Source organism: Protopterus annectens, chromosome 15.part0 (assembly GCF_019279795.1).
Source record: "Protopterus annectens isolate FY-2018-M chromosome 15.part0, PAN1.0, whole genome shotgun sequence".
Classification (NCBI taxonomy): Eukaryota; Metazoa; Chordata; order Ceratodontiformes; family Protopteridae; genus Protopterus; species Protopterus annectens.
The window spans coordinates 116367712-116392425 of record NC_056749.1 but is presented as its reverse complement, the minus strand read 5'-3'; positions in this window follow the sequence as shown (position 1 = coordinate 116392425).

Here is a 24714-nt window from a genome sequence, read left to right as displayed (position 1 = left end):
TTTAGAGAGTATGCTGAAAGTGATGGTTCAACAATAACAACATGTAATGTACATAACATCTCCTTGTTGGTTCTGTCAGACATACAAAAGAAAACTCTCAATAAAGGTTTGAGCTTTGTGCCCATTTTTTTTTGTGCCTGAACATAACTTTGCACAAGATGTAATAGATTTCTGTTGTTTATTGAATTTATGTTTGTTTTTTCAGGATGGTCATAATAATGTGGAATCCAGACCGTTTAGGTTTCAGGATTCCACTTTTAAACCACCTATGTCTCCAGTTGTTTAAACTTTTCAGAATAACATGTTGAAAGATTTACATTTGCATCTTGGCAAAGACCATTTGATTAGAGACAATATTACTAGAGCAGAGAGGCAATGTATTAATGAGCTCAAATCTAACAGGGATATTGTAATTTTACCAGCAGATAAGGGAGGGGCAGTGGTGGTCCAAGATTGGACCCAATATTATGAAGAAGTACAAAAACAGCTGTCAGACAATCGATACTATAGGATCATGCCCTAGACCCTACAGCCAGATTTAAGGTGGAGACTGATGCATTTTTGGACATGGCAGTTGATGAGGGCATTATTTTGAAAGACATTGGTTATCAACCTAAGGTTGACTATCCAAAACATCAATATCTATACCCCTTGCCTAAAATCCATAAGGATCCTAATAATCCTCCAGGGAGGCCCATAGTGTCAGGGCGGGGTTCACTTTCTGAACCCCTTTCTGAATTCCTTACTACTAATTTGAAACCTTTGTTGTCACATATACGGGCTCGGATCCAAGATACCACTCAGTTTTTGGGTATAATATCAGATTCACAACTTCAACCTCACTGGCTATCACGTACCCTCAATGTCATCTCCCTGTATACCAATATCTCCCATTGGGCAGGTCTAGCTGCTCTCCAATATTGGTTAGACAGAGTTGAACTTTATAGCCTGGGTTTTAACTCTTTTTTGGTCTGCCTGGCAGAACATGCCTTAACCAAGAATGTTTTTTACTTTCAAAAGCAATGTGTATGGCAAGTTCAAGGTACTGCTATGGGGGCATCTTTTGCCCTCATATATGCTGACCTGTTTATGGCAAATTTGGAGGAAAAATTAATTTACGATAACTGTCATAACCTATACCTGGATGAAACTGATATTTGGAGGCGATATCTTGATGACTGTCGGATGGTATGGAGAGCCGATGAAGTTTATTTACAGGAATTTGTTGAATATCTAAATCAGAATACATGGGGTATTGAGTTCACGATTACTTGGCATAGATATGAGATCACTTTCCTGGATGTTCTGGTGAAACGTACCCCTTTGGATACCTTGGAAACTGAGATATTTTGCAAATTCCTCCAATATAGCACACTGTTGCATGCTACAAGCTTCCACCCCCAACATGTCATCAGAAACATCCCCAAGTCTCAATTTCTCCAGGTCAAGAGAATATGTTCTAGTCCCACCAAATATAGTCATTATGAACAGGATCTTGTTACCAGGTTTAAAGATCAGGGATACAGGGTTGGTGACATCTGTAGGGCTAGCCGGTTTGCCACCCAGCAGGAGAGATCCGGACTACTTGAGTATAGAGGAGGTCCTCCTGATAACAAAACTCATGTCAGATTAGTAATGACCTATGGAAAGAGCACATATTCATTCATGAATATAATCTCAAGACATTGGAATATCCTTCAGGGTGAGGGTTCACTTGGTGAATTTTTGGGAGAGAAATGTTCATACTCCTTTTTGAAGGGTCACTCTCTGGGGTCCCTATTTAGTCACTACAAGAGATGCCAGGTCCAGGATACAAATATCAGTCAAAGAACCATTACTGGTGACAAATTGGTTGGTTGTAACCCTTGTGGCCATTGTTCTCATTACCCCAGGGTTCTTAAGATGAAAAGTTTTAGTAGTAAGAATACACCTATAGTATATGATCTAACTTTTTTTGGGAACTGTAGCACTAGTTGGGTGATTTATCTAGCCAGTTGTACATGCTCGCCCATTTATGTTGGGCAAATGTCCAGGCCTTTAAGATTGAGAATAAGTGAACATATCAGTGATATAAAGAACCACAAACAGTCAAGTGCTTTATACAAACATATCTGCAAACATAAAACTGGTACATTTAGTTTTACCATTATTGATTGTATTTTGAGCAAAACACAGGACAGGGCTGGTCTACATGAAATATTAAATTTGAAAGAAAAAAATGGATTGCTAAGCTAGGAGGGCTTTTCCCCCCTGGCCTTAATGAATATTTCTAAATTAATTAATTAATTAAATGAGGTTTGTTTAAAATATTGTCCAATCAAAGTATGTATTTATACATCATCTGCTGGTGGGGTTTGTTTGTTTTTTTTCACTGAAGAAGGCTGTATAGCCGAAACCAGTCTGGAATCTTATGTAAGTAAATGAATTGATGTTATTTTTTAATACACTATATTCCACACAGAGTTGTGCTGGCTCTCTCATTTTTTGTTTTTTCCTAGAAAACAAAAGTGTATAAAGACTTCACATCTTTTTGTGGATGATTTAAAACAGTATAGCTCATCAGGTGAGGAGCTGAAAGCACAACAGGAAGTGATCAAAACTTTCTTTGATGACACAAGAATGTAATTTGGTCTTGATAAATGTGCAAACGCAGCATTTAACGCATCCAAGCCTATAGCATCTTTTTGTATACTTCCAGTTCACACCCATAGTTCATTATGGCATCCAGAACTTTTTTTGGTCTGAATTCATTTACTAAGTGACTTACTAACTAATAGGCAGTATTAGAAAGTGTGAGGATTTGTTAAAAAAAAATGACACGATTTTAATCTAAGATGTCCCACAGTAGAGAAATTACTCACTGTTCATCACTTATTCATATTTATGTTCATATTTTCATATCTGAGAGCCCTACGTGTTATTGAAGGGTATGGTGTGAAATGCCTTGGTGGGATACATGTAAATCCATTGTCAATGTCAATTTATACCACATTATACCTGATATATTGCTAGTTGTTTGAACTTATGAAAAAATATTTCCATGTGTACTTAAGACTTAAAAAAAGAAGTGACTTATAAACTGTTGCATGACATCAGGTGAAATCTTAGATAGTTTTGAAGAAAGCTTTCTTTCAAATTTGTACTGTAACTGTAAGTTGCAAATCTTGAGAAATATGCAGTGTTATTTTTACTGCTAATTATACAGTTAAGCTTATGTTTCATATTTCTGTAAATATCTCAGTAAACATGCACTCAGAGGAATGTTTTGATGTATGAAAAATTGGTTAACAAAAATGTTCTAAGAATATGTCGTGGTTATACAGTTTCTAAGATATGACAAATTTGTGAAAGTTTAGCAAAAATATAATTTTAGTTTTGTGTGCATTGTATTATAGCATTTATGGAAAGGCTATGAATGCACTGACTATTATCACTGCAAAAATACTTACTGATAACATTGATATTTGTACAGTTTCGTTAGCTTTTATTTTTTCACAAAATATTTACTTCCTTTTAAGTTTATTTTTCAGAAAATGCTCTGGAATACAAGATGTATGTAGGCTGCCAGAGGTGTGATATTCCACACCACTTAGATGTTAAAGTAGGAAAGCTGCAGCCCCAAGAAAATAGTCTGGGACAGGAATGTGATATAAAGTTACTTAAGCAAGAGCGAATATATAAGTATTTGGAAACTGATGAAGGACTCACAAAACATGAACAAATACAAACAACATTCTGTAAGGGATATTTTTGAAAACTAAAATTAATACTGAAAACAGCCCTAGCATCTAGGAATAAAGTCCAAGCTATAAACCAATTTGCTTTTCCTGTTCTAACTTACAGTTTTGGGGTAAATGGCTGGCCCAAAAAGGTACTGGATCAGTTGGACAGAACTGAAAATGGTGGCACATGTTGCTGGGTGTGATAATGCATTAATGACAGACGGCCTGTACACTGAAAGGCACTGTAATGTGGCAAGACTGTTGCACTGGGCATTGAGCAAATCTAATACTGAAGTAGCTGAGAAGCACTGGAAACATGAGCCACAAAGAATTATACAGAATGATGAAGTTTATATCACATGGAATTACCCATTACCAATAGTTTAAAAAAATTTGTGAGAAATGGAGGTGTAGTAGCGTCAGAAAAGAAGGCAAAAGTAGAATTGATCATTGAAATTAAAACACCCAGTAATTACAGTGTCTTACGTAAAGAGAGAGAGAGTCATAAAATACCAGGATTTCCACACAGAAATGAAGGCAATGTGGAAGAAAGATTGTGGGTGCTGAGAAGAGCACTTTTGGCTGACATCAAAGAAACAATGCTAATTTCATGAACTTTAATAATACTTTGACTTAGGAATGGGATCCATTCCCATCATGGTATTAGAAACCCAAAAGACTTGGAGAAATTAAAAAAGTATGACTAAAGATATTGAGACAATAATATGGAGGAAGGTTCCATTTCTGTTTGCTTTTCCAACAATGATTTCCCCCTGAGTTGAGTCTGTGTAATTAGCAGTACCCTTCCTGGCATACAGTGGAGCAACTGAGTCCCTCATTTTTTTTTCCAAGAACTTGCACTTTTTGTCATGCCACTGCAGGGTAGAAATATATACATATGCATTCCAGTTGTATATTCATCTCGAAATGTAAACAAAACAGAACTGTAATTTATAGGATTGCCCTCGACATAATTTTAGCACTGTTTTACCATCTGTCTAGTAAATTCAGAAGTGTAAGAAATCCCCATTTAAACAACACTGGTTTGCATAAACTCACCCTAACTTATTATGACAGTACAAACATTCAGTGCTGTGCTAATTAATTTAAAAAAGGTATAACCATTGAAATATTCAGCTGGTTTGTCCCATCCTTTTAAAATGTAATTACTAATGAAATGACACCTAGGTCATTAAAGAAAAATGTAATTCTGAAAGGAAAGGATATCAATAATGTAACAATAAGTATTAGGATTGGCACATTTGATGGGATCTTGATCATGTTAACTGCAGGTAACTGACTCTTCACACAACAGTTATGGAGAAGATATTGTACCAATGACATATAAGTGTATACATTCTTAACTCAGAATTGTACGCTTGACTTCAAAACCAAATTTAGATTCCTACTTCTAAAGCTCATGCTGTTAAATGTTTGTCAACTTTTTTTGGAAAAGAATTAAATCATCATTGTTCATTTTATGAGGTACAGTAATGCCTCAGAGTGATTGTGGCATTTATCAGGTTGGTCCACGTTAGCTAAGTAGTATCTCTGCACTTTGACCAGAGTGACCAAAAATATAGCTGTGTTTGGTAAAAGGTCTTACACTGATGAGGTCTGGGAGTTCCCTGAGACAACAGGTGAGGGAGAGTTGATCCCAAGGTAATTACTATAATGTAAGCTTTGAATTTCTAGAACAAAGAAAGGATGGTTGACGCATATTGATCCTAGAGGCATAAGAAAATGTCTCAGTAGGTAACTTTGTTCCCTCCCCCATCGGCTGCCACCAGCTTTTCTTCTCGTTCACCAAGTCTACCAGATTGGTCTTAGCCTCCAACCTCTCGAGAAACTTCTCTTGGCCTTCTCTGGAGCAGCAAATGGCCTAGAGCTTTATTTTTGGAAGATAATTCCCCATTGGGGAACACCTCCACTCAGAAAGTATTGTCCTTTTAAGAAATTTAGTAGTTTGTCTGTTTTTTTAAATTAAAAAACAGTATTTCCCCTTTAAGAAACCCAGTAGTTTTTCACAATCTTAGAAGTTTCCTGTCACACCTGCTAAATTGAATTTAGAGTTTTAGTATTTGGGACTAATTTTGTGAAAAATTGTGCAACACTTGTGTAAACTTTAAATTTTGTGGGATAGAAATGTTTACAGAGGAGCAGCAGGAAATTATCGGTCAGTTTTATGCTTACCACATGACAACTTATCCGTCATTTTGATTTAGCCAGTGTATGTGCAAGTGCTTGAATAGTACTCACAGGGAAATTGTATTCTTTTATTTTTTATAACCTAATGGGCCTGGTACTTCTTACCCAGTTTCAGCATGGATACTCAGTCCGGTCCAGCTGTCTCATCTTCCACAGTACCTAGAAAAAAAAAGAAAAAAATCATTTACCAATGAATCCTTGCTATTGTCACAAGACTCAGACTATGCCTCAGCCAATAGTGGGTGATCCTGCAGTGGCCATTGGTTGTTCTGCAGACCACTCAATTTCCTGTCCAACGTCAGCTGCTCAGTATCCATTATGGGCATGGGCAAACCATCTTCTCTGGGTCAGAGAGAAACACTGGGAGATTATTCTCTGGATAACTAGGCCAAGAGACCATTAGATCAGTCAGACATCTGTCATCAAGTCTGTCCTCTTCTGCTGGAATTCCTATTAAGAAAAAAATAAAAAGTTAAACATTGTTCTTCTAATGAAATTAGTAAAAAAGATGAGTTCCTTAACTAGGTAGGCATTACAGGTAGTAAATCTTATCATGCAGAATTCTTTAAAGATGGCCAATCCCTATCAAGGTATTCCTGAGGAAACCTGGTCTGATTATTCTGATTCAGATTTTGACAGAGAAAAGGCTTCTTCCCCTATAGATTATCGAGCCCAGTTCTCTGATTATGAGGAAACCTTTCATTTCTAAACTTTATGTGAGAGTTTCAAAGTTCAAAATGCTGACCTTACAGAATCTGTTACCTCTCACTCCACACGAGTTACTTGGTGTCTATGCACCTAAAAACTGCTTACTACTATATTCCCATAGCCATAGGCTTCAGGAAATTTCTAAGGTTCTCTGCTTCTGGGTCACATTATTAGTTTTATGTCTTATTCTGGTTTATTTACAGCTTCAATGGTATTCTCAAAATGCCTAGCCCCAGCCATAGCTTATCGCAGATTGAATGGCATTCCACCTCATTCCTTATTTAGATGACTTGCTTATCTTTGCAGAGTCTTTATCCAAATGTCAAGAGATATTGACATGGGTTATGTCTCTTTTGACCAGCCTAGGCTTCAGATAATTATTGTTCATTGGTAGGTGCTAGTATATCGGCCCAAGGGGCTAAATAAGCCTAGCCAACAAGGTTCCCTGGCTTACAGAACCCAAGAAAGTTATTTTCCTGTGCCCCTGTTGAGCAGAGCCACAGAAGTGATCCCCAGGGTGTATTTCCTATTTCCCATCCACTCATCAAGATTTTTCTTGAAGAGTGCTAATGAGGAACTTTGTTTGACATAGATGGGTAGCTTGTTCCAGAGTATGGGGAGTCAATGGGACAGGAATCTATCCCTCCAGCATGCCCTGTTTATTGTGATGACAAAGTTTCAGTCCATAGAGCATGTAGCTCAGAGGGATTGGGATTTCTTTAGGTGTGTAGTATGTCCAACAGCACTGGGTTTGACATAGCTTTATATGTTAGGCAGAGATCACCTCAGAGTAGGTGATATGCTACGGAGTAATGCTGTTGTTTTTTGAGACAGTCGTTGTAGGGCATCTGTTTGAGGACAGTAATCCTCTTTGTGAGGTACTTCTTTGGCCTTTCCAGCTGCTGCAGATGTCTTGTGAGGTATATTCCAAAAGGGGCATTGTACTCCATAATGGGTCTAATGACTGTCGAGTAGAGGGGAACAGTGACCACTTTTTTTCCTGGATGAGGACCATTTTATGATGAAGTGTGCCATGTAGAAGGATTTCCTGACTACTGTGGCAATGTTTTTATCAAAGGAGAGACTACTGTCCACCTGGGTCCCAAGGTCTCTTACCACATATTTGGCGTTAAGTAGACTGCCGCCTATGTGGTAGTTCATGGGTACAGAGTTTTTATCAAAGGGACTGACAATGCACTTTTTGGCATTGAGCTTGAGGCTATGGCTCTAACACCAGGCATCTGTCTCAGTGAGGCTCTTCTGCAGCATGTCCACATCATTTGGGGACTCAACTATGGCTCTTAGTTTGCAGTCATCTGCCTCCTTGACTCTGTCTCACAGGATTGTGTTTCTGGGATATCTTATTGAGAATTCTGTCATTCTTTAACAGCCTGTGGTCACTACATCTGACCTTGATATTCCAGGAGCTCTGCCGCAAGGTCCTACACCTACAAGCTTATTAAGAATTTTGTTATTCTTTGATGTAAGCATACTTATCATAAATAACCTTGTTGTGTATTAACCTTAGTCAATTAAATACATGCTTGCTGTGTGATTCAGAAGCTTGTATGTATTAGTGAATGCACTCCAAGGACCTCTCACTAAGTTGGCCACTGTCCCCTTTTGCTTGACCAATAGACTATACTGTATATGCCATTTATTTAGTCTTAGGAAATGACAGACAACCTGTTTTTTTTGCATCTCTGTTATGGTTTTAAACTGATTACTGTCCCTTATAAATTGACCTGAGGGTGTTAGGCCTGCTATACTCAGCTTTGCTTCACTCCCCTATCCTACCCTACCCCCAATTCCCACCCACCCTCTTACTCTGTTATACTTCCTACATACATATTTCATTTGTGACTCTTACTCCAAATCAATTCTCAACTGACCTTACTGCTTCTGTACATACATTTCTGCTTCTTGTTTCCTGCATCCCTATCTTTATTCATTTCTTAACACCATTCCCAACTATCTTTATTCCTCCCTTACTGCTTTGCACCATATCCATATATAATCACAACCCTCCAAAATAGTACCTATCTATTCTGATTTGTATATTTTTCTTTTCCCAATTAAACCCTCATTTCTTCTTATTTTGACTTCATCTTTATACTCTAGCCTTTAATACCCCTGTATTTCCTACATTCCAGAGAAGATGCTAGGACAGTCTACTTCTTTTCTTATACAGGAAATACTTCTCCCTTATCTATCCTCTTCCAGCTCTCAGAATCCACCATCACTGAATCTCCTACTGTCCTGCAAACTCTTGTTTTCTTCTTCATTGCTTCTTCCCCGCTACCTGACAGCTATAAAATACAGATATATCTACTTAATTATGCTACTCTTCAGCTTATCCTCTATCCTTCTCCTCCTACTATGCCATCTTTCATCCTACCATGACTGAGTAATATTTCACAACATATCGCCAACTCTGTCCCAACCACCTATCCATAATTCCTCTGTATACTCTCCTCACATTGCACCAAACCTATTTAATATTGCCCCTCATCTTTATTCGAAATATAGGCTGATTAGTTGCACTTCAACTCAAACCAAAACTAAATTAAGTGCAAGAATCCTCTCAAAAAAGCAAGTATGCATAATTCCCCAATATACTAAAATCCTTCTAGGAGGAGATATGCCCCCTAATATTGGCCCAACCTGTCACAATGAACACAATGATAATTCTCTCCCACACACTTCTGAAACCAACAACAGACAATCCCCAACTCTAGTGATCTAATTTCTGCTTCAATAAATGTTAGAAGTATAAGAAATAAAATTGCTGAACCACATGCCTGGATTTTCCAACATCAGCCTGATCTTGCTGTAACTGAAACTTGGCATAAGCACATCATAAACGATTCTGAAGTTATACCTCCTGGCTATAATGTAATCTGTAATGACCATATAAAGAGAAGGTGGTATTATTGCTTTAATATTTCTCAGTACCTAACACATTTCCCCTTACAGCAAACCAACACCAAAATTCACTTTAGCAGAACTTCTTATTGGTTTCCTCAAAAATAAACAGTTATAAACAAATATGTTTTCCCTTTGGGAAAAACCCGGTTCCCATGAATTACCACATCAGTGGTAGTTCACTGAACACAGAAGGCAATATAAGAGATCTTGGGAACACAGATTGACAACAACCTCTCTTTTGATCACCACATTGCCACTGTGGTCAGAAAGTCCTTCTATGTGGCACATCTCATTACTAAGGGTTTTGCATCCAGGAAGAAAGAGGTCATTGTCTTCCTCAACTCTTCCCTCATTAGGCCAGTCATTGAGTACAATGCCCCATTTGGCATGTACCTCACTAAACACCTGCAGCAATTGGAGAGGCTGCAGAAGTACCTCACAAAGAGGATCCTAGGCCTTAAACATTTGTCCTGTATGGATAGACTCAAAAAACTCTATTCTCTATCTCATATCGCCTACTTAGAGGCAATCTCTGCTTGACTTACAAAGCCATGTTTGACACAGCTCTGTTAGAAATGCTACATCTAAAAAAATCCCAATCCCTCTACACCACATGCTCCAGAGACCTCAACCTCATTACCACAACCAACAGAACATGCTGGAGGGGCAGATTCATAACCCAGAGACTGCCCATGCTATGGAATAGACTTCCCATACATGTCAAGCAGAGCACCTCACTGGCCCTCTTCAAGAGAAATCTTGATAAGTGGATGGGAAATAGACAATTCACCCCAGGGATCACTCCAGTGGCTTTACTGGACAGAGAAACTGGGAACTAAGGTCAGGTGCACAATGCCAGGGTAATCATACGGGTTTAGGCTTGTAAAGGCTCCAGGGCCATTAGCCTAGTACACACCTATGAACCTACATATTACTATCATTTATATCCCTCCTGATGACAATACACCATTACCAACACAGGAAGATATCCTGCGTTGGATACCCATAACATTTCCACAAGAAATAATATTATGGGTGATGTGAATGTCAATTGGTTGGACAGAAGCTCTATCTCCTCTACATCTAGCTTGAACTTGTATGGTTTCACACAACTAATTAGTAGCCCCAGATATAATAGCAAGATATCAAATTCTCTATTGGACTGGATCCTAGTATCAGACCCCAGCCAATATTTTATCACAGGTATAATGTCCAACTCTCTTAGTGATCATCTCTTAATCTATATGACTAGACAACCCACGTATCCAGTTAAACAGCATATTTATAAAACGTGTATCCTTTCCATGTTTAACCCAGACGTGTTCATTACTACACTATAATTTATTAACTTCCTAAAAGTCCTCCCCTTAAACGATGCAGCAATTGAATTCAATACAACTTTCCTAAATATCATAAATAGTCTTGCGCCTCCTAGAAGGAAGAGACTGAAAGCAAATAATGCAATTTGGCTTTCCAGAAAGAGTAGAATTCTAATGCAGGCTAAAGAAAAAGCATGGAAAAAATGGCAAAAAAATAAAACACCTCAATATCTTGAAAACGTCAGAATGCTTCACTATCAGACTGTTTGTGTCTTTCAGCTTTTCGGTTACGGTCCGCTAATGACTGGCAGTAGAGTTTTACGTGCTGGCTTGCCAGGCCTAATGCACAACCTTCAATGAAGGAACGCCCATTCACGCATGTCGCCACACAGAAGACGCTCGAATCGAACTGGCAACATCTAACTGTGAGGTGACAACGCTACCGCAGCACCACCACCACAGTCTTCATAATCAGACTAAAAGAAAATAAATGAAGACAAAAAATATATACTATAATAACTTTCAGAATAATACTATAAACACAACCCTAAAATATTTTGGGCACCAATTAAAGAAATTTTAAATCCTGACCAAAAATTCGGTCCAAATCCCTCTCCAGATTAATTCAACACTTGGAACTGCAATACAGTTCAACTTTTATTTTATAGATAGTATAGCATCTCTAACCAAGGATTCCATAACATCTAATCCCTTTCCTTCCCAACAGCTGTATTACCACATCCACTTTCACCTTCAAAGCTATGACCACATCCTATATAAAACTACTTTTAAACAAACTTAAATCATGCTCCTCTTCAGTTGATGACCTTTCAGTTAGTACCTAAAAATAGCAGCAAAGAACATTGCCTATCCTGTCGCAATCCTTATAAATAAGTCTGTCCAAGAATCCCACATTCCCTCTCTCTGGAAAAAGTCATACATTATCCCTATGCACAAAGCAGGAAATTCAACAGACATTAATAACTTTAGACATATAGCAAGCTTATCTTCCCTTACCAAAATACTTGAAAAATGTGTCCAAAAATAATTGCTAGACTATCTCCTGCAGGAAGAACTCGTATCCTCTATACAACATGGCTTCCATCCTTCCGATAGTACTAGCACTGCCCTTCTAACCTATATAGATATTGTCAATAAAGCTAGAGATAATAGCAAACTTGTCTCTTCCTTATTTCTGGACTTGTGTAAAGGTTTCAACACAGTTTGTCACAGCAAACTCCTACTTCCATTGTCCTCAGTAGGTCTCTCTCAGGTCACCCTTCTATGGTTCAAAAGCCACCTGTCCAAAAAGTATCAGTCAGTAAAATGGCACTCCACACTCCCTCCTTACCTCCCAGTCACCCCTGGTGTACTACAGGGCTCTGTCCATGGTCTCCTGCTCTTTAACATTTTCAACAACACACACTATAATTCCACACAACAGGCCACCCTAATACAATATGCAGATGATTCCACTCTCATTTGCAATCTCACAACATGATACACCTCCAAACAATTACTCATGAAGCTTTAACAGCCATCAAAACATACCTTTGTAACACACAACTCATGCTCAACCCCAAAAAAAGACCAAACTACTAATTTCCCCTCCAAATCACTCTCATGGAAAAAAAATGTAAAATGCTCTCTCTTGATAATACAAACATTGAAGTTACTTCTCATAGCAAACTATTAGGGGGTGATAGTGGCTGATAATCTTACATTTGACCTGTATGTACAAAATTGTATAAGAAAAATGAATAAAAAAGTAGGGATGCTTTACAGAGGAAAACACTTACTGATGCAACTAAAACTACACTTGCCACTACTTATCTCCCCCACTCTTTTTTTTATGGTGCTCCCATCCTTCCTAACCTCCAGGCTTCACAAAAATTAAAACTTGAAAAATGCTATAACAAAGTTGGTAACTTTACAGCACATACACCTTTCAGAACGCACCACTGTATAACACTGAAAAGTGTAATAAATTGGTTAGAACTGCTACATCAACTAACATATATATAACATCTTACCAGATGTAAAATTATCCAGAATCCATCGGCCTGTCCAGCACTGAAAAACATTCTGCACAACTATGTTGCCAGTTGGTCATTGTGATCCAGTGACCAAAAACTTCTGTCTATCTACAAACGTAGAAAATCTGCTGGACATTGTCTGTACTTGTAAAAGGTTGCTAAGGCCTGGAATTCCTTACCTACATCCAACAGGTCTATACTCTCCCTCCCATCTTTCAAAACCACTCTGAAAGACTTCCTAGCTAAAATCTGGCTTGTTCTTGCTCAAAACCAAGATAAACTGGGTCTATATTAAAATCGTGAAGAGGTGTTAAATCGAATTCCTATTCAGTGACCCACAAAAACCGAACTCAGTAAACCGTGAATGGTCAAAACAGCGATTTCTTTCCCAGGGAAAGAACTCACTAGTCACACACACACCTACACTTACACTTACACCTACACCTACACACACACACACCTACACCTATACACACACACACACACACCTACACCTACACCTACACAAAAACACACACCTAAATACACCAACTCTGAGATTGCACTACAGTGGGGTAAAGGACCATGCTACAGCACAGGCCATGCAATTTCTTTCCCTGGGAAAAAAATTGCTGGCCTGAGCCTTCGAACTTTATGTGTCGCTGAAGAGGTGTTTGATGTAACGCCTCTTCACGATTTTAATATAGACCCAATAAACTATATCCTTAACTGTGAACAAGTACATTTTCATTCCTTGTACCTCCTTACTCGCTTCCTCACTGCTATCTAAATTCTCTTCCCTGACTTTCTAAATATTCCATAACCCTGTTTTTCCCTCATTTCATATTGCAATTCCTGCTTGTAATAGACTAATTACATTTAATTTCTCTACAAACTGTCTAAAATTTCTCTAATATGAAATTATCGTCATATACCTTGTATCAATTCTTAAGCAATGCTTTTATATTATATCTAATTTGTTATAATTATTTAATCTGCAGATTTTTGTGTTTTATTTTTGAAGATTGTATAATTATTGATCTTATTTATTTATTTGCATTTTTTTTTTACCAGGAAAGTCCACTGGACCAAAGTGAGGCCATTTTCAGTGGAGGCCCAGTGAGAAAAGTTTCACATCAACACATAAAAACAATAGAAAATTCACAGCCACACTTAAATAAAGTATTGTTTCAGTACATTACGTAGAGTACATAAAAGGTATGCAGATACAGTTAAGCAAAGGTAGAAGCTAAACATTAGCAACTACATTAATTACAGTATAATATAAGAGAGAGTTAAATGTGCATACAAAATGTCACAGTTAGGTATACTAAGAAAACATGTTGATAACATTCTTACTACATTACTAGAAATTAACATTGATAAAGAAATGTTCTGCAGGATGTATTACAAAAATAAGGCATAAGAGTATGTCAATCATATAAGTCAGTAGTACAACTTAGGAGTGCATGTCAAGTACATAGGGTCAATATCGTTATCAGGTAAGTACATCAATAAGGTGGGCTAGATGTTCCTTCTTATGACTTTCATATTAGTAGGTAGAAAAGATAAAACTGAAAGGAGGAGGTCAATAAAAGTGAAAGTAGTTATGAGTCTGGGGAAGCAGGTTTTTGGAGGTTGAAAATTGGAGCATGTGCTGTGCCATAGGGTAGAGAGGTGGTGCCGTAGAGACTTTTTCAAAGAAGAAGCATTACTTGTGGTCCTAATTGCTAAAGGGAATTATTCCACTATTTGGCACTCTTAAAATGTTTTGTAATAATTTGGAGGCTTTCTCCCTGGGCCTCTGCTGAAAATGGCCTTCTACCCAGTCAGACTTTCCAAGAGATCAATAAATAAATTGAGTGAATGAGTAAATGAATGAATGTCTTACAGATTTTTCTCTCCAAAAGGCCTTTTTATGGAGATAACAAATTCAACTCCTTCTCTCCTCAGACCCCAGCCTAGTCTGTCAGCACAGATGCACCAGATTTTGCTTGGTAAGCAGTTTCCAGTGGGATAGAAGTGTAAAACCTATGGAATATTTCAGAGAGACAAAATAACATCAGTTTAAAAGAGATGTTGGCTATGATGCATATCTTGAGGTCTATCCCTCACCTTTAGTCCCCAGAACATTTTTAAGTTATTACATATAATACCACAGTCACGTGGCACATAAACAAGCAGGGAGGTATGAGATCATACCCCCCTACGTAGGATGCCAATGATATCTTGTACGTTACCTCCTCAACGTTCCCTAACCCTCCAAGCATCTTACATTCCGTTACAGCAGAATATAGGGGCAGACAAGCTGAGCAATAGCAGGACAAAGTCTCACAAATCGTATTGAATGAGGGTTCTTCTAGAAATTGATGCAACTGTGGTAAACACTTCAGATAGATCTGTTCACCTCCATTCAAAACATACTACTTGACAAGTTTTCTTCCAGGGCTCCCTGCAAGCAAGCATAGAAAACAGATGCATTTTATTCCCTTGGAAGGGAATGTTCCTTTATGCATTTCCATCCTTCCCAATCACTTCCTGAGTAATTCTGAAGATTCAAAAGGATTACCCAAAAGTAAGTGTGGTGACCCCCTTTTCGCCCAGGCAACACTGATTCTCCCTACTTACCAAACTGGCAAAGGGCAATTACCACAAGCTTCCTCACAGACTGGATCTACTCAGAGAAGAAATGGTGGATTTTTAGACCTCAGTGTCAATCAGCTTCAACTGGCTGCCTGGATGATTCCGTTTTAATAGCTTTTAGGCGTGTCTTTTATGAAGACGTGCAGCAGGCACTAGACAAGAAAGCCTGCTAGTAAAAAGTCCTATGCTGTTAACTGGAGTCATTTTTCTAGTAGGTGTCTTGCCAATAACCATGGCTCCAGTAGGTATTTTGTATCAGTAGTGCTCCAATATTTGTGTGAGTTACTTTCCTCTGGCCTCATTTTTTTCCTCTAAAGGTTCATCTTGCAGACATTTCAGCATGTCTGCCCATGAATCCTCCTTTCTGTTCTCTGTTCATTATCAAACAGTTCCTGAAAGGGGGTTTACACCTAAGACCTCTCAGCGTACAGGTTGCTCTTTCGTGAGATATGAACAATGTGCTAGATTAAGGTTCTTGACTTGGAAACTGTACTCATCATTTTGATATCTGCAAGAAGAGTATGAGATGCGAACTCTCATGGTGAGTGAACCATGTCTGATTTGGATTGGAATGGGGTATCTTTAAGAACAAACTCCACATTCATGCCCAAAGTGGTTTCAGAGTTTACTTTGAGAATAGATTGTGCAGACCCTGGACATGCACAAGCAACTCAAGTACTATCTCAAGAGAACTAAGGCCTTTAGAAAAGCTGGTCAGCTTTTTGTTATCAAGGGGCAAAAAAGGGACACCTTGTGTCTAAACAGACAATTTCCAAGTGGTTGTCTTTAGCTATTGTTTTTTTTTTGGTTATTCCTACTATTGCAGATCCATTCCAGGAGTATCATGCTACAGTTCACATAGAGTTTTGTCTTTGATGGCATACTGGAAAGGGGTGGACTCTAGATGCATTCTGGAAACAGCTGCATGGTCCTTTGTACATACTTTTACAAAGCATTACAAGCTGGATGACTTCACTAGGTCCAGGTCAAACTTTGACAGAACCATTCTTCAGGGGCTCCTGGATCCACATTAGTCATCCTCCCAGGCTGTGGTAATCAACCCATGTAGCTAAGGATTACTGCAGTAGTGGGAATGATGAATACAGTATAGTTGTTGCACTTACCAGTAACAGTAGATGTTCAAACTCCTCACTGTAGCCACACCCACCCTCCATCCCCACCTCTTGTATATAGTTGCAGTTGGGATAAAAAGTAGGGTTGTGTTTGCTGTCTACTTTATATTTGCTAGTTCTACTTTATATTTTCTACTGTTAATATTGGCTAGGTATTTTAGGATGTTGAGCTCTTTTTTCATTGTATAGGCAAGAATGTCCTGAAGAATTTGATATAAGGAGTTTTGTAAAATTATATGTACTTCCTAGGTTATTGATTTGTGAGTATCTCAAGAATAATCCAGAGACAGACAGAACAAGGATATGCTGGGGCATTTTCTACTTGCCCTTGTCCTTGTTCTGTCTGTCTCTGGATTATTCATATGTAAAATGTAAGGGCTAAAAACTAAAACTGAATGTATGGCTAGGCTTCTTGAGATACTCACAAATCAATAACCTAGGAAGTACATATAATTTTACAAAACTCCTTATATCAAATTTACTCATGTATAGTGAATTTAATGTCACAGTGATACAAAGACCAAAGGTCTTCCATCCTTTTACTAGTCACTGTCCAAGCTCTTTTACCCAACGTTGAGATTATTAATTTATAATACGCTAGAAAGCACAGAAAAAAAAAGTGTAGCAAGTTGTACTTGCTCATAACAGTAGACCTTCGAATTCCTTACTGCTGCAGCAGCCCTTAGGCTACAAGCGTTGTTTCCTGCCAAAGAAACAATCAGACTGCTTCAGAAATCTCTGCCCCCTTCCCCCTTTACTACAACTGCTGACTGGCTTATCCTGTGGAGCAAACTTGAAAAATGCTATAACAAAGTTGGTAACTTTACAGCACATACACCTTTCAGAACGCACCACTGTATAGCACTGAAAAGTGTAATAAATTGGTTAGAACTGCTACATCAACTAACATATATATAACTTCTTACCAGCTGTAAAATTATCCGGAATCCATCGGCCTGTCCAGCACTGAAAAACATTCTGCACAACTATGTTGCCAGTTGGTCATTGTGATCCAGTGACCAAAAACTTCTGTCTATCTACAAACGTAGAAAATCTGCTGGACATTGTCTGTACTTGTAAAAGGTTGCTAAGGCCTGGAATTCCTTACCTGCATCCAGCAGGTCTATACTCTCCCTCCCATCTTTCAAAACCACTCTGAAAGACTTCCTAGCTAAAATCTGGCTTGTTCTTGCTCAAAACCAAGATAAACTGGGTTTATATTAAAATTGTGAAGAGGTGTTAAATCGAATTCCTCTTCAGTGACACACAAAGACCGAATGCAGTAAACCGTGAATGGTCAAAACAGCGATTTATTTCCCAGGGAAAGAACTCACTAGTCTCACACACACACACACACACCTACACCTACACCTACACACACACCTACACCTACACCCACACCTACACCTACACACACACAGACAAACCTACACCTACACCTACACACACACACCTACACCTACACACACACACACCTAAATATACCAACTCTGAGATTGCACTACAGTGGAGTAAAGGACCATGCTACAGCACAGGCCATGCAATTTCTTTCCCTGGGAAAAAAATTGCTGGCCTGAGCCTTCGCTATTTGCAGACTTCAAACTTTATGTGTCGCTGAAGAGGTGTTTGATGTAACGCCTCTTCGCGATTTTAATATAGACCCAATAAACTATATCCCTAACTGTGAACAAGTACATTTTTATTCCTTGTACCTCCTTACTCGCTTCCTCACTGCTATCTAAATTCTCTTCCCTGACTTTCTAAATATACCATAAGCCTGTTTTTCCCTCATTTCATATTGCAATTCCTGCTTGTAATAGACTAAATACATTTAATTTCTCTACAAACTGTCTAAAATTTCTCTAATATTAAATTATTGTCATATACCTTGTATCAATTCTTAAGCAATGTTTTTATATTATATCTAATTTGTTCTAATTATTTAATCTGCAGATTTTTGTGTTTTATTTTTGAAGATTGTATAATTATTGATCTTATTTATTTATTTGCATTTTTTTTTTTTACCAGGAAAGTCCACTGGACCAAAGTGAGGCCATTTTCAGTTGAGGCCCAGTGAGAAAAGTTTCACATCAACACATAAAAACAATAGAAAATTCACAGCCACACTTAAAGTATTGTTTCAGTACATTACGTAGAGTACATAAAAGGTATGCAGATACAGTTAAGCAAAGGTAGAAGCTAAACATTAGCAACTGCATTAATTACAGCATAATATAAGAGAGAGTTAAATGTGCATACAAAATGTCACAGTTAGGTATACTAAGAAAACATGTTGATAACATTCTTACCACATTACTAGAAATTAACATTGATAAAGAAATGTTCTGCAGGATGTATTACAAAAATAAGGCATAAGAGTATGTCAATCATATAAGTCAGTAGTACAACTTAGGAGTGCATGTCAAGTACATAGAGTCAATATCGTTATCAGGTAAGTACATCAATAAGGTAGGCTAGATGTTCCTTCTTATGACTTTCATATTAGTAGGTAGAAAAGATAAAACTGAAAGGAGGAGGTCAATAAAAGTGAAAGTAGTTATGAGTCTGGGGAAGCAGGTTTTTGGAGGTTGAAAATTGGAGCATGTGCTCTGCCATAGGGTAGAGAGGTGGTGCCGTAGAGACTTTTTCAAAGAAGAAGCATTACTTGTGGTCCTAATTGCTAAAGGGAATTATTCCACTATTTGGCACTCTTAAAATGTTTTGTAATAATTTGGAAGTTTTCTCCCTGGGCCTCTGCTGAAAATGGCCTTCTACCCAGTCAGACTTTCCAAGTGATCAATAAATAAATCGAGTGAATGAGTAAATGAATGAATGTCTTACAGATTTTTCTCTCCAAAAGGCCTTTTTATGGAGATAACAAATTCAACTCCTTCTCTCCTCAGACCCCAGCCTAGTCTGTCAGCACAGATGCACCAGATTTTGCTTGGTAAGCAGTTTCCAGTGGGATAGAAGTGTAAAACCTATGGAATATTTCAGAGAGACAAAATAACATCAGCTTAAAAGAGATGTTGGCTATGATGCATATCTTGAGGTCTATCCCTCACCTTTGGTCCCCAGAACATTTTTAAGTTATTACATATAATACCACAGTCACGTGGCACATAAACAAGCAGGGAGGTATGAGATCATACCCCCCTACGTAGGATGCCAATGATATCTTGTAAGTTACCTCCTCAACGTTCCTTAACCCTCCAAGCATCTTACATTCCGTTAAAGCAGAATATAGGGACAGACAAGCTGAGCAATGGCAGGACAAAGTCTCACAAATCGTATTAAATGAGGGTTCTTCTAGAAATTGATGCCACTGTGGTAAACACTTCAGATAGATCTGTTCACCTCCATTCAAAACATACTACTTGACAAGTTTTCTTCCAGGGCTCCCTGCAAGCAAGCATAGAAAACAGATGCATTTTATTCCCTTGGAAGGGAATGTTCCTTTATGCATTTCCATCCTTCCCAATGACTTCCTGAGTAATTCTGAAGATTCAAAAGGATTACCCAAAAGTAACTGTGGTGACCCCCTTTTTGCCCAGGCAACACTGATTCTCCCTACTTACCAAACTGGCAAAGGGCAATTACCACAAGCTTCCTCACAGACTGGATCTACTCGGAGAAGAAATGGTGAAGTTTTAGACCTCAGTGTCAATCAGCTTCAACTGGCTGCCTGGATGATTCAGTTTTAATAGCTTTTAGGCGTGTCTTTTATGAAGACGTGCAGCAGGCACTAGACAAGAAAGCCTGCTAGTAAAAAGTCCTATGCTGTTAACTGGAGTCATTTTTCTAGTTGGTGTCTTGCCAATAACCATGGCTCCATTAGGTATTTTTTATCAGTAGTGCTCCAATATTTGTGTGTTACTTTCCTCTGGCCTCATTTTTTCCTCTAAAGGTTCATCTTGCAGACATTTCAGCATGTCTGCCCATGAATCCTCCTTTCTCTTCTCTGTTCATTATCAAACAGTTCCTGAAAGGGGGTTTACACCTAAGACCTCTCAGGGAACAGATTGCTCTTTCGTGAGATCTGAACAATGTGCTAGATTAAGGTTCTTGACTTGGAAACTGTACTCATCATTTTGATATCTGCAAGAAGAGTATGAGATGCAAACTCTCATGGTGAGTGAACCATGTCTGATTTGGATTGGAATGGGGTATCTTTAAGAACAAACTCATTCATGCTCAAAGTGGTTTCAGAGTTTACTTTGAGAATAGATTCTGCAGACCCTGGACATGCACAAGCAACTCAAGTACTATCTCAAGAGAACTAAGGCCTTTAGAAAAGCTGGTCAGCTTTTTGTTATCAAGGGGCAAAAAAGGGACACCTTGTGTCTAAACAGACAATTTCCAAGTGGTTGTCTTTAGCTATTGTTTTTTTTTTGGTTATTCCTACTATTGCAGATCCATTCCAGGAGTATCAAGCTACAGTCCACATAGAGTCTTGTCTTTGATGGCATACTGGAAAGGGGTGGACTGTAGAAGCATTCTGGAAACAGCTGCATGGTCCTTTGTACATACTTTTACAAAGAATTACAAGCTGGATGACTTTACTAGGTCCAGGTCAAACTTTGACAGAACCATTCTTCAGGGGCTCCTGGATCCACATTAGTCATCCTCCCAGGCTGTGGTAATAACCCATGTAGCTAAGGATTACTGCAGTAGTGGGAATGATGAATACAGTATAGTTGTTGCACTTACCAGTAACAGTAGACGTTCAAACTCCTCACTGTAGCCACACCCACCCTCCATCCCCACCTCTTGTATATAGTTGCAGTTGGGATAAAAAGTAGGGTTGTGTTTGCTGTCTACTTTACATTTGCTAGTTCTACTTTATATTTTCTACTGTTAATATTGGCTAGGTATTTTAGGATGTTGGGCTCTTTTTTCATTGTATAGGCAAGAACGTCCTGAAGAAAGCTTCACTCAGACTGCTGCTCCACAGGATAAGCCAGTCAGCAGTTGTAGTAAAGGGGGAAGGGGGCAGAGATTTCTGAAGCTGTCTGATTCTTTCTTTGGCAGGAAACAACGCTTGTAGCCTAAGGGCTGCTGCAGCAGTAAGGAATTCGAAGGTCTACTGTTATGAGCAAGTACAACTTGCTACACTTTTTTTTTCTGTGCTTTCTAGCGTATTATAAATTAATAATCTCAACATTGGGTAAAAGAGCTTGGACAGTGACTAGTAAAAGGATGGAAGACCTTTGGTCTTTGTATCACTGTGACATTAAATTCACTATACATGAGTAAATTTGATATAAGGAGTTTTGTAAAATTATATGTAATTCCTAGGTTATTGATTTGTGAGTATCTCAAGAAGCCTAGCCATACATTCAATTTTAGTTTTTAGCCCTTACATTTTACATATGAATAATCCAGAGACAGACAGAACAAGGATGTGCTGGGGCATTTTCTACTTATCCTTGTCCATGAGGGGCATGGCCATTTAACTGGGTGGGTGAATTTGTGATTTCTCCATCCATTCCTTCAAATTACATTTGAACAGAGTAAAAGAAGCATTTCATTTTATGTTAAGTGTAACACGCTCACATAGAAAAAGTAATTGCTGTGATATATATATATATATATATATATATATATATATATATATATATATATATATATATATATATATATGTCCCTTCAACATATTCTAGCTATGTTGCAAAACAGACTGAGATCCCTTGAATGGGTGTGTACTCTACCAGTGGACTTGTGTAGGGTTGACAATATATGGTCTTTTGAGGCTCTATATGTAAGGCAGAGGTCACTTTTTAGTAGCTGGTATGATGGCGAGAAGAGGGACAAGGTTTTGAGATAGTCTGCACAGATTTTGTGTTTTAGATCCTTTTTGTTTGTTTGTTTGTTTCTTTTATGAGAAAGAGTTGTGGTCAGTCAGGGGCATACTGAACGGGGCATCATATTTAGTAATCGTCCTGATGAGAGCCGAATGCAGGGGGATACTTAGATATCTGAACCTGGACATCATACCTTTAAATATAAGCTGTGACTGTGCTATGGAACAGGTCTTCCTATACTATTGTAGATACATAGTGATCAAAAGACAGATCATTGTTGACATAGGTTCCCTGACTACAGGATCAACTTTCAGGGGTGTGTTGTTGTGATGGTTATAACAGAAGTTATGCTTGCCAAAGGGTACAATTAAACGTTTCTTGGCATTCAGTTTTAGTCCAGGGTCCCTTGTTTGGGAAGGGCCTCTTGGAGGATTTTGGTTTCCTTTGTAGAGTTTGTGATGGCAGAGTGAGGTGGGTTTGGCCTAGTGTTTTAAGTTGTCACCGCATAGAAGCAAGCTACAGGGTTTGACTCTGACCTTGGGTTATTGGCTAGGCTTAAAATGGCCATTCACGGCAGTTAGCCTAGTATTCACCTATGAGTCAAGCTTTCAGTTTGTAAACATGGTCAGTCATAAACCTATGGGGAATTTGGTACAGAAAGACATCCACTTAGCCCATATCCTGGAACTCTGGATGTTCTAGTGCAGGCTGTTACCTGCCTTCATGCTGGAAAAATGGCATTCAGACCAAGCTATTCAGTTTTTTTTTTGCCACAAGCATATTTTATTTATTTATTTATTTTTCAGAATGGTCAGTCTGAGCTTAGTAGTCCCTTAAGCGATAGGATTTACTGGTAGAAATGTTCCACAGTACATGAAATATATAATATGCATTCAGTGTACAATATTTAGTTACATACAAGTAGGAAAATTATTAAAGGGTGCATTTTGGCAAGAAAGTTTGTGGTCGCACTGTCTAGACCTGACCGCAGTTTTTAAGGGAAACTAACTTTTTTGTTTTCATTTCCCAAGACATGCCTCATGTAGCCCAGAAAAACCATTACAGTTGTCAGATCCTGTATAACAATGTACATGACAAGTTTCTCTTTTGCTTAGAAGAGGCCCACATCATGCTAGACTGTCAGGTTTGGGTGAATTTCATAATAATGATCTGCAGAAGTAGGAAAAACATGTCACTGCACCTTGTCTGGTGCAGGAAAGAGCTGGAAACTGTAGTGAAGGAATCGATTTCAGAGCTGCATCTACCATACACTAACACAAAGGATGCCTCAGTCATTAAAGAAGTGTCCCAGGACACTGCCAGCAGGAATGATGGTGAGACTACCCTTGAGAAAGACATAACCAAGAAACATAAGGCTGTTACCCCTGACCCAAGGAGTCTGTAACTTGAAAGGTAAATTCCCAGGCCCCCAAGGCATGGCATCTGTCTTATCTGCTGGCTTTTATCTGACCTCCCCTATGGAGGTAAACATATTAGCAGCTTCCAGCATATTCCATGTCACTGGTATGCCATGCATGGAGGCAGCTTTGAAATGTGACTGGCACCAGCGCCACAAATAGAAATTGTAGTGCTACCTAATAAAAGAATTACCTCTTCTGACTGTTGGTGTACATTAAAACCATGCGAAGGACAAATCAATAGATCATGCTTGGACGTCCACAAGGGCTAATATGGATAAATCAGCAACCCAGTGGCTGAGATGCTCAAACAACATACATCTGCACAGGCCTAACGGGCCTGTATTATTCCAGTACATGGAACTCCAGTTTCCCAGTAAGGCCTTTCCTTGCAAGATTTTATGAAGCTGGCTGTAAAGCTAGTGTCTGCATGTCACAGCTAGCAGCAGGCCAGTTTCTTACCTTCCACCTTGGGCAGGCCATCCATAAAAAAGAAAAAGGTTTTTATTCCCCCAGAAAGTACTGGATTCTTTTTTTTAAACAAAAAGCATCTTTATTGAATCATCACTTATGACGTAGGCAATCATACATTTATATAAATGAAAATAAATCATATTGATGTATTTTCAGTTGCAAACATTATACATCACATATACTCTATACAGTCATTGCAGTTGAACATTACATAGCTCATTCAATTCATGCTTTCTCTTAAACCTCATTCCTACTCCAAAATATTATTCTGCATGTATTTTCCCACATTTCCCATTTTTTTATGTAATTTGCTCCAACCCTTTTCTAAGAATTCCACTTCCA